Source organism: Microplitis mediator, chromosome 2, assembly GCF_029852145.1.
Source record: "Microplitis mediator isolate UGA2020A chromosome 2, iyMicMedi2.1, whole genome shotgun sequence".
NCBI lineage: Eukaryota > Metazoa > Arthropoda > Insecta > Hymenoptera > Braconidae > Microplitis > Microplitis mediator.
This window is the reverse complement of record NC_079970.1, coordinates 18,401,969-18,414,666: the sequence shown is the minus strand read 5'-3', so window position 1 is coordinate 18,414,666 and position 12,698 is coordinate 18,401,969. Positions and strand designations below refer to the sequence as shown.

The window sequence follows — 12,698 nt, the reverse complement described above, 5'->3', positions numbered from 1 at the left end:
AACAAGCTGGGTCATTCAAGCCACAGCTGCGATTCCTTATACTCTTTTAAATCTTTGAATCAGCATCATAAAGCTCTTATGATTATCCGTAAAGAAAAAAAACTTTAGGGATTTAATCATTGAATTAGATTTTTGTCATAAGATTACACTTAAAAATCAGATCTGACAATTTATGGACAGATCGCGGGTGAAAAATAAACCCTGGTTCAGGCTTGCTTTACCTCATTTTATTTTAAAGTTATCGATTTGCCGACGATTTTTCGATAAGATCTCGACTTTCTCGAATTAAATTATTGTCAAGTTTTAGAACTTTTTTTATCTTAGATTAAACTTATTCGTCTTCACTTCAAGTACAAGAGTCATTCACCTTACTTTTGACTGGCTGAACCAAATTGAAAAAAAGATATTTATTCGCCTTACTTTAGATTTGATCAGCTGAGTCAAAATCAAGCAGTATTTTTTAGTGTAAAATTTGTTTTTCACATTCTAACTTAGTTCTGACTTTTTCGAATTATAATTTAAGCTGAATAAGTCTAAAACAAATCAATTTCGACTTGATTTTGACTTTTTCGTCTTAAATCGTGACTAAGTAAGCTATCTAAGTCTAAAAATAGGCAAAAACTCAATGGATTTTATATTTCCGTAATAAAAAGTCGTTTGTCTTGTGATTAACAACTCTAAATTTCGACTTGACAAACCAAGTTTTATTTTTGACCCGGAATCTGATCATATCGGAATATATCTAGTCAGATCTAATTATCAGCAAGTTTTATTTGTATTAGTTGTTCAGATTTCTTAATAAATTTGGATATATATTCCAGTATGGTACATAAGGACAAAAAAAATTTCTGAGATTGGACAAGAATTGGACATACGCGCAAAAATTTGCGCTGACGGCTCGCTTAAGTTGAAAAATTCGATCTAATTTTAGTCTGACTAGACTGTATTTGAACTATTTGGTCTGCATTTGAACTAGTGGAAGAAAATAAAAGGTCAAATTTTATGAGAAACAAAGTCTGATTTTGATCTGTAGATCGCCTCTATAGAGACGATTAACCATTCTAAAAATTATTCAAAATAGTCTAATTAAGGAATAGTATGATCAAAACTCGATCAGATTTCACATGTTATTAAAAAAAAGTAATAAATAAAATTGAATAAGAATAACTTGAAACTTTTTTTGACACGAAACAGATCAATTATTTCGACACATTTTGTATTAATGCACCACAATCTATCAGTTCATTCCAACAATAGCTTATCGGATATTCTTAACTGTGCTGCCTCGTCCGACAAATTACTATTATTGGAAGTAATTTAGTCGAAAAGTTATGAATTTCCTTTATGAAGACTGATTTTTTCTTGATTTTATCAGAAACTAATGACAGCAAAAAAATAGTGATTAATTTTCCATTTAATGAATCATTGAAAAATATTTTGGACTTTCTTTTTGTAATTTAATTCAAATACGACGAGGAGAAATAGAGAGAGGACGTGGAAAGTGCAGTTTGTCGGGATCGTTAGTAAAAAATATGCTCGCAGACAGAGGGTTAAATTCGTTGCAGATGTGTAACTTTAACTGATAACACTCGCAGTATCATAAGAGCTGAATGATGGTTAGTACAATCGAAATAGTACGTGCAATAGTTAACATTTCACGGTAACACTCGAGCTGAGTATCTATATGTACATATAGATCTATATATACACGCACATGGATCTGTATTCCACATGCGTTTTGCTGGAAGCCAAACGGCAATTTCCCGAAATGCTGGGCAATTGTTTGAAGCCGCCGAGCGTACCAAGCTACATGTAGTGTTAGAGTGCTTGGTAAATGAGAAAAACATTGCAAAAAAAAAATAAATGTTAAAAAACGTGATAGTGTTAAAATAAAAAGTCGATGGGAAATCACGGCACTATTTGATGTGCTGACGAAATCATTTTCGATTTTATTGTTACTGCTTTTGAACCAAAAAAAAAATAGCATTTTACTGAATAAATATGAGGCTAAAGAGAAAATGAAAAGGAGCATCATAATATAAAAATAAATAAATAAATTTTTTGTATGACTTAAGCAATTCAGTTTAATCGATTTTCGATTAAAATGTGAATTTCATATCAACTGCGGATTTTTATTTTTCCTTTGTGTTGTTTTATATTTTCCCTGGCATTTAAATTTCTAAAGTGTTACGCTTGAAAGATTGATTAAATATAAATGAAATATTATTTATTTTAAATCCGTAAATAAAATACAATGTTTTTTTTTAGATTTCAAAAATAAAAAAAAACGGTTCTGTAAAAGATAGTAGTATCTTTTAATTATTCACGGAGAAAAATTTATAGTAACCGTTCCTAGTACGCTTATGAAATATCAGTCCATACCGTTATGGTAATAATGACTAGGAATTATGGGATATAGACCCATACTTTCTGAGATAAGTTCCCATAAGTATGAGAACAATTTCCATCATTATGGTAACAGTTCCCACATCGCATGTAAAATAATTATGGTAATGACTACCATCCTCAGAGGAATAGTTCCCATAAGCATATAGGAACAAATCCTATAACCACATTGTAACGGTTCCGCAGTGCGTATAGGAACAGACCCTATATATTATGGTAACCATTCCCATAATATTATGGTAATCGCTACCATAATGTATGGAAATTATTAATATAACATTATGGTAATGATTACTATTTATTATGGCATTGGTCATCATACATTCCCATGAATTATACCATGAATTATACCCATATTTATAGGAATATTTACCATAATTTTTTTATGAGGTTTACCGAAATTTAATATGTTGTCCATTGAAATGAACCCTGGTCAAAAAATCAAACTCCATTCGAACCTCTATAGTGCAGAAACGTAAATAAAAGGCAGCATAGAGATTAAAATGAGGTCTTGAATAAATTTATTTGCAGCCTAAATTTGAAATTGAAAATGAAGTTCAATTTTTCAACCAGGGTTACGTGGCGCGTTGAAAGTTATGTTGATTATACACCGAGAACATAATTTATTCTAATCAAAATTACTTGAGTCAAGATAGTGTTCTAATTGCTAAGATTTTTTCTTCAGCCAAAAAAATAGTTTTTGTATCAAGCGATTAATCTATCGAAAATTTTCCATAAAATAATTTCTCAGAGGAAGAATATGAAAAAATTTTTTTTTCTCAGCGGGGGAAAAATTTCTCCATTATCGATCATTTTCACATCAATTCCATACTGCCCTTATATTACTGACTATGTAGCTATTTTTTTAAGAACTGTTTTTTTAGGAAAAAAGTCCCGGATAATTATTTGAGTGTACCTAATCTTCGATTAATTTGACGTTTGTTTAGCGATAATTGGTAAACAAAAAAAGATTTATTCTTAGGATTAGTCAATAATTGTCTATTACTAAAATCCACGAGATTGCCTTATGTCCTTATTCAAACTTATTTTTTTCTTTGTCTGTTAACTTCCAAGTTCTTGGTTACTCTCTTTCAACCCTTATTCACATCTACGTTGGGAATGTATCCTAGGCACGATCCCAGAGGGTGATTACCAACCTACCAACCTCGTTAGTAGATTCCCTCGTTTTTTCTAAAGTGTTTTATCTCCTTTCGTTTTATTATTTTTTTTTGTCAGTTTTATTTCACTCTTTCTCGTACTCTCTATCCCATTTGTGATACTTTGCCAATCAAAATTAATTCTCTCACGACCAAAAGCAAACGTTTTAACGAATTATTTTTTGCTTTTTCTTTTATTCTATAACTAAAAATCCATTAGCTCAAGTTTTTTACTAAAATCGACATTCACGTTTTAATTTTTTACTTTTATTTTTAGCGCATTAATATTTTACGGCAGTTTTTTAAAACTTTTTTGTGGCATTCAATTTTTTTACTTTTAACTCTATATACTTTTATCATTTTATTTATAATGAATAATGGATGTAAGCCACTTTTAACGGGCATTCGACAAATTATTAACGATAACTAGGAACGTCTGGAGTCAAGAGTGTCTGCGGATGAGAAGAGAGTATAAAGAAAAATTATTATTATAAAAAAGATATAAATATATGTCGGAGATAAAATAATACTTGGGTTTTCCCTGAGACTCGGGAAAGTCCCAACTATATTGAGTTCGTTTTTAGACAATAAAAACTTAGTAAAAATATTTTACAATTTAATCCGCTTAAGATTTTGTTAGTTTTCATATTTACGTTTATGACGGTAGACTTAAGTCGAAGGAGCCCGTCTGGGCATCCAACGTAGACACGATCGAGAGATAGCAATATTTTCGGTATAATGAGTTTTCAAACATATGGAAGTAATTGTACGAGTTTGTAAAAATTACCTGAGATATAGTTTTTGGTCGATTCAGGGACTCAAGAATATTGGGTACAGAGAGTTAGTTCTAATTGAGCAAAGGAACGGACAACATTGCTATCCGACCGATCGTGTATACGTTGGATGCCCAGACGGGCTCCTTCGACTTAAGTCTACCGTCATAAACGTAAATATGAAAACTAACAAAATCTTAAGCGGATTAAATTGTAAAATATTTTTACTAAGTTTTTATTGTCTAAAAACGAACTCAATATAGTTGGGACTTTCCCGAGTCTCAGGGAAAACCCAAGTATTATTTTATCTCCGACATATATATATATACATGTATATATATAGTAAAAAAAAATTATATATATATATATATATATATATACATATATATATATTTAGAAAAGATGAAAAAAAAAATTCACTTTCACCATTATCACATAAGATTCCACATTCTCGAGAGGCAAGAAAATGTTAGCAGAAACTTTCAGAGCATCGATATTCTAGCTCGATCCTCTTTTTTCACAATAATATCCCTCGGGAAACTTGAGACCCGTTAAATTCAGTGATGTCCTGCGGGCCTTACATTATTTTTCTACTTTCTTAGGGAATAAAAAAATATATTAGATTTATATATCCAATAATTACCAATAAGACAAATAAAAAATAGATTTTTTAATTATCACTAATTAATGGATTTTTTTAAAATGTTGTCTCATATTTATGCTATAAATTATAACGAGCATTATTTTAAAAACAAGCTTTTAATTTGTAGTAAAAAATAATAAAACCACAACCTGAGTAAGTAATAATAATAGTAAAAAATATAATATTACAGCAATAAAGTATCGGATCTTTTTTTGTTATTTTCAGACAAAAGAAATATTAAAAAAAATAAATAAATAAAATGGTTATCGTATTTGCCAGTGGTGGTGAAGGCTTTTCCGCAAGTGAGAGCCAACGATCGTGAACTCGTTGGCCAAGCGGAAATACGAGAGATCTAGCATGAGAGTACGGCAAAAAATCAAGTCCGATACTTTTTTCCATCTCTCTTTACATTTCATCTTTAAACTCACCACCACTTGTTCAACTAAGTACTTCTACTTAAACTATTACCATCAGCATCACCACTACAGGAATCATTACTCCAGTCAAACTTTTAATTACTTATTTCTTAAGATAAGATTATTATAAAAAAGTGTGAGAAACAAATTGTACAACTTTCTTCAAGTGTCAACGGCCACCTAGTATTAATGTAATCCCACTACGGTAATAACAAATGTATATATAAATATATAAGAAACTAACAGGTAGGATGAGAGGGGCAATGTGAACCCCTATTCTGTGATGTCCTTCCTCCAAAAAACTCTAAAAAAATGTTTTTGGTCATTTTCAGGTTTATTTTGACCGAAATAGTCAACCAGTACGGGGCAAGTTGGTCATGTTTTAAAAAATTTTTTAATTCAAATCCTGAGTATTTATTTTTTGTCAGAAGCAGAATAAACACTTCGTGCCATATACATAACAGAATATATTGGATCGAACCGAAAAAAATGACAAAAAAAATTTTGTATTTTTTTAAGAATAAAATTTTTATTTAGCAACAAATATTGGTATTTACTCTCTACTGTTTAACAATTCAACTGACCAGCAGTTTATATAAATGATATTTAGTATGTATACTAAAATATGTATGAAAATGAGAAACTCGGAAGTAGAGAAAAAAATTTATATTCCCGTGAAAAAAAATTCGTTCCAAAAGTGATCCGGACAGTGAACTTCCAAAATTGAGACAATTCTGAACTTTGAGTTGAAAATTTTTGGAACTTTAAAATAATTAGATGTGTGAAAAATTATCAACTAATAAGGACTTTTCGTCCAGCTTTTTTTTTTAATTTTTGAAACATAAATGATTTGAATTGACAATTTTGTGAGTTCATATTTAGTTCATAATTAGTTCCAATCAGCCATTTTTTGGACTAATTTCGAACAAGTCAAATAGTGGAAAAAATTCTTATCAAAGTCAACAAATATTCATAAAAATTTTCGAACCATTTTTATTTTTTTTACCTCATACCTGAATAATTCTGGTAAGAGTCGAGAATGTTCATAATTTTTACATAGTTTCTTTTCTCTTACTACTTAGTTCCAAAAACTGTCAAATCAAATTATTTTTGCTGAGAAATTAAAAAAAAAAGCACAAGAAAAGCCGGCACCAGTAGCAAATTGTTCGTTTTCTAATTTTTTCAGAGTTCCAAAACGTTCAATTTAAAGTTCAAAATTATCTCAATTTTGGAAGTTCACTGTGATTAACGTTTTTGGAATATTTTCTGAACGAATTTTTTTTACACAGGTTTTCATTTTCGGAGTGAGTTCAATTTACTCCTAAAAATTTCAAATTCGGAAAAAAATTAATTTTTGTTTTGTCATTTTTCGGAGGGAGTATCCCGTCTTTATTTTTTGATTTTTGAGACTTAGTATAGAAATTATTGAAACCTGTTATTTGATAGACTGTGATACAATGTGTGGTTAGTTTGACAATAAACTCAACGAGGGGACTATCTTCATTCCCGCTCTTACCTATATTAAATAGAAATAATAATAATAATAATAACAGAGATAACCATAACAATAACTGTAACACCAACAATCACTTGACCATACTAAACCAGCACGTATTACTTTTTTTTATTAACCATTGTCATTCTACTCTTAATACAAAACACGTTAATACACACGACAGTCACAGAAAATTTCCCGGCGGGAGTGGCCGGATATTTAATTGAAAAACGTGTTATGCTCGAGATTTCCCATGAGAATACGGGGATGGAAAATAGTCGGGTGTATAGAGACGATGAAGAGTTTGTGTATTTCCTCTGGTATATGAAATCCGTTAAAACTTGAATCTAGAAAACGTTCTATTCATTCGCGGGCTTACTACGTTTTCTATATTATTTTCATCTAATACTATCGATTAATTTGTTTTTAATTGATAGTCGAGTACCCACTTATAAACTAAAGTGATTATTTATTCAATGAATAATAATTTTTTGATAAAAAAATCTATTTTAATTTTTCGGAAAAATATAGATATAGTAAAAGTAGTATTTGAATTAAATCCACATCATTAATTATTATTGCTTTGTAGAACCGTAATGCATTTTTAATTTTCTTTAAAGTATTATATTGCTTTGTATTATGTTAATGAACGACAATTTTCGATTCATTAGCTAATATTGATAAATAATATGCACGGTTATGTTAGCTAGTATATTGTACAATTTAATTAGCGTGAAACATCAAACAGCAGAAATACAATCGTATCGTAATAATCGATCGAAATGGTGCATCGAAATATCTAGTGATCGAAAATCAAAGAGAAGATGAAATTAATTGGATATATATATATATATATATATATATATATATATATATATATATATATATATATATGTATTAGACTGGGCCAAAAAAATCGACTATTTTCTTTTTTTAACGATACTGTGAAAATATTATTTGGGATGACAAAAAAAAATTATTGTGAAAATTTGAGCCCTTAATATTGAAATTAAGAGGTGTATCATCGCAATTTTTGATTTTTTTTTAATGAGCGGGATTTTGTCTCATAACTCTCAAACCATCGAGATAATCGAAATTGACTTAGATACATTTTTTGAAGGAAATTTGATACTCTACAAAAAAGGTTTGATTGAAATTTTTCGTCAGTTGAACAGTTTCCTTATAATCATGCTTTGAACATTGGTATGATTAAAAAATTCCAAAGTTGAACAATCAAATTTAAAAATCATACCAATGTTCAAAGCATGATTATAAGGAAACGGTTCAACTGACGAAAAATTTCAATCAAACCTTTTTTGTAGAGTATCAAATTTCCTTTAAAAAATGTACCCAAGTTGATTTCGTTTATCTCGATGGTTTGAGAGTTATGAGACAAAAACCCGCTCATTAAAAAAAAATCAAAAATTGCGATGATACACCTCTCAATTTCAATATTAAGGGCTCAAATTTTCACAATAATTTTTTTTTGTCATCCCAAATAATATTTTCACAGTATCGTTAAAAAAAAAATATATATATATATAGAAAATCCGTAATTGGAAGCATCTAATTGATCATGATGCGCGTGTCATGAGGGAGCGACTTGTATAGCTCTAGTAATGATCTGGATAGCTACTGTCACGATTCATTCTAGTTCCACTCACGATATGATCGTTGCCACTACTATATGTATCGGTAATCTAACCTTCGAATAGTCAACTAAAAATCGTGACAATCAGGAAACCGTATTTTGCTGGTAACAAGAATTTTTTTTCCGTATATGTAATACACATATAATACTGGAAGGGGAAGGGGGGTTACAAACTAAAACATCGTATATTTATTAGATGTCCGAGGCAAAGTGAGACTTCAATTTCATAACAATCGAATTATGTTTGTTTACATATTAGGATGACTGCAAATACCGGCGAATTATTTGCTTCAATCTGATAAAAATTTTTTAGTTTCACACATTTCAAAATTTGTCTTCAAAAGTCGACGAGATTGAGTAATTTCTAGAGAGTGCTTGAGAATTTTTCAAGTATTAAAGAGTTTTACTGTTATTATTCTCGAATTTTTTTTCGGATTACATCAGAAACTACTACATAAATATATATGATTTCTTGAAAGTTTAATCTTGTAATATGAATTTTTATAATTCGCTCAAGAATTTTGAAATATTGCGAGTATAATTTTAATGATATTTTTTGAGTGACCTTTAAATATTTACAGTAAAGTTTCATATTTTTTTTTTTATGATAAAACTCCCATGTTCATGTACAAAATAAAATACGAGACGTTAGAGAGATGGATCATAAATACATTGTCAAGTTTGTGTTTTATTTCAGAGATAAGTCAAATTTAAAGTATATTTTATAATTTCGTTGTCTTGAATTGCTAATAATTTTTTTTTTATCGCTAAAAAATTTCTATTCAAAGAAAGCCTTACTGTTTATATCGAAAAGTCGCTCCGAAAAATCCGAAGTATCATACTCAGAAGCTTAAAATCTTCTAGTGCGACCTTTAAAAATTGTTTAATCGAGCTGATCTTAAGCAGAGATTGAAAAAAAAAAAATTAGTCGGCTTTTTTTGGATCACCCTAATATATACACATGTGTCTGCAAAATCATTGACTCGTATCCCTTATATTAAACCTATCAAAAGTGGAGGTATATTTTATGACACAATTATAAACTTGTTTTATTTTATTCATCTTTACACTTCTTCTGATTCCATGATCTTGCGATTCGATCAACGACTTGACACTTAATCTTAAGCACCTCCAACAATATGAAATTATTCCTGCTATCTCAATCGGAAACGTGAGATATTATCTCACAAGTATGAAATACTCGTAGAATTCAAATAAAAAAATTTCTTTTCTATGTTAGTATGAAAATAATGAGAACGAGAATGAAAGAAAAAGAGAGAAAGAGACCGGATAAAATGGATATATAAAATTTTATCATATAATCTGTTGTACAGAATATCTCATGGAAGTATATAAATTATAGTTATATACGTACATACATACATACATACATGCAAACATATATGCATACATATAGACATAAATGTATTTCGATACTTGATATGAATGAATATAGAGATATGAAATAGAATGGAATATTTTCCACGTGCAATATGAGACAGTGAACGAGTGAAATGTCACTTGCCAGGAAATTCCCTATATGACAGACTTATACACAAGCACACACACACGCACACATAAAAAATATTACGAGTATTTGAGGTGATAAACTCGTTTATCTTCAAGCTAGCCACAGAGAACGACACATACGCGTTTGTTGTTACATACATATATATATATATATATTGATGGTAAGCGAATTGTCAACCGTAACAGGTATATCATTTTATTTTCAAAAAGTAATTACCTTTTCGATATAAAAATCAACATTGAAAAAAAAAAAAATGCTAATTACTAAAAAAAAATATTAGAAAATATTTCCCAGTGTTTTTAAAACATCATAACAAAATCGTATAACTTGTGATAAACAAAAATAATTTTATCATCAATCAATCAATGAATAGCACATGTTTGTATCGATATTACACAAGAGTAATTTTGTAAAACGGCGATCACTATTGATATCAAAATGCAATGGATTGAGAGAGCAGTGAATAAGAGTGTGAAACGATCCAACGCGCACGGAAGCCAGAGGCACACTGTCCCTTCATAAATGCTCACGCCACCCCCATGCAGTCGCGGATTTACCCCTCTTTACTCTTCGCTCTTCTCTCTCGGCTGCTGCCAGCAAAACGATTTCTACGCTACTACGTCTGGCGACTCTTGCGCCCCCGCGACGCACAGTCAATCCCACTATACTTCTCTCCTATCGTGCAATGTACATTGCGCTCGTTAAGCGCACGCATTCCAACCCTCTCCAGGAAAATGCCTATGTATTCCTCCACATGCTTTTACATTATTATATATATATAGTAGATGTTTCGCAACATTCTGTATTGCACCCCCTGCACACTCTATATAATTATGTTATAACAGCCATCGCAGGTGCTGTTCCGTTAAATTGGCGATACGCTGCCAAAGGGTCCACGAAATTTAACGTGACGTCTCTCCAATGGTTCAAGCACATGCCTCGTCTATATATACTTTAGTTATATATAAATATATATATATATATATGTTCATGTGTACATGTACGTGATTGTGTATGAGTAACAACAACAGTTGAATTTCACTCGTAAAATTCGCACGTTTGGGACTCACGTTATTGCTTCCGGTGTGCCTGACATTTGGTAGATGTTACTACTGCACTTGTGACATTTTGTTTTCATGTACAAATATATTGTTTTATATATAAAGCTTCATAATATTGTATATGAACTTTATTGATATATCTAGGCTATACCTTTATGTTTTCTTATTAGGTTAAAATTTTAATAGAAATTATTTTAAAAAAACCACATTGTTGTATTAATAGTAGTTGAACTTTTATCTTTTATATTCAAATAACTTTTCATAAAGTGAATACAGAAATATATATATATATCTATATATTAGGGTGATCCAAAAAATAACAAACTTTTTTTTTTTCTTCCAAACAGGTTCAAAAGTTTCATTTAGATAAAAAATGACGCCTGTGAAAATTAGAGCTCTTAATATTAACATTAAGAGGTTCCTCATCGCACTTTTCTATTTTCCATAAGAATAACATGGAAAAAATTTTTTTATGTCTTCTGATTTTCATAAGTAGCTAACGATGCGTCATAGGAATAATTGACAGACATATTTTTGTAGGGAATTGAATGCTCCACAAAAAAAGATTCTTATCATTTTTTGATAAATCTATTTGTTCAAAAGTTATTTGAGGTTGAAGTCAAATTCATATTAAATTTTGCGATCTTTTTACGTTTCCGGCGAAACTATCAGACCTATTACAAAATATCGTGAGACCTTTTTTGTAGACAATTTTATTCCCTAGACGTTATTTCTAATAAAGATTTTTCGAATTCCGCATTGTTTTTTAGTTATTTTTATTTTAATGTCAAGCTCTTAAAATCGATCAGAAGACAATTTTTTTTATGAGCATGACATTAAAATGAAAATAACTTGAAAATAATGCGGAATTCGAAAAAACTTTATTCAAAATAACTTCTAGAGAATAAAATTGTCTACAAAAAAGGTCCTGTAATATTTTGTAATAGGTCAGATAGTTTCGCCGGAAAAGTAAGAAAATCTCAAAATTTGGTATGAATTCGATTTTAACCTCAAATAACTTTTGAACAAATAGATTCCTCAAAAAATGATAAGAATCTTTTTTTGTAGAGCATTCAATTTCCTACAAAATTATGCCTGCCAATTATTCCTATAACGGATCGTTAGCTACTTATAAAAATAAGAAGACGTAAAAAAAATTTTTTCCATGTTATTCTTATGGAAAATAGGAAAGTGCGATGAGGAACCTCTTAATGTTAATATTAAGAGCTCTAATTTTCACAGGCGTCATTTTCTATCTAAATGAAACTTTTGAACCTGTTTGGAAGAAAAAAAAAAAGTTTGTTATTTTTTGGATCACCCTACTATATATGTATATATATGCGTGTACATGTTTCTGTACACTGAATCAATGGTACATTAGTGCCAGAATAATGAATTAAATTTAATTAAAAACTTATTAAACGATAAATAAATTATACAAAAAGTTTGATGATGTATAGAATAAAAAAATATCAATATCAATAATAAAGCCCATTTTTAAAATCCACTCAATAATTAAAGTGTAATTAAAACTTCATTTTAAAATTTATAAAGATTGCTCATAA

The 12,698-nt window shown here is 29.7% G+C and overlaps 1 protein-coding gene across 2 annotated transcripts in view; it reads right to left on the bottom strand.

The window, feature by feature from the left end:
• Positions 1-10,627, bottom strand: part of LOC130664000 (uncharacterized) — a 213,504-nt gene extending 202,877 nt beyond the window's left edge. For both annotated transcript variants that reach the window (XM_057463622.1, XM_057463621.1), the window contains exon 1: positions 10,289-10,627. The gene's annotated coding sequence lies outside the window, so the exon portion shown is untranslated. The remainder of the gene's footprint in view (positions 1-10,288) is intronic.
• Between the last annotated feature and the right edge of the window lie 2,071 nt (positions 10,628-12,698).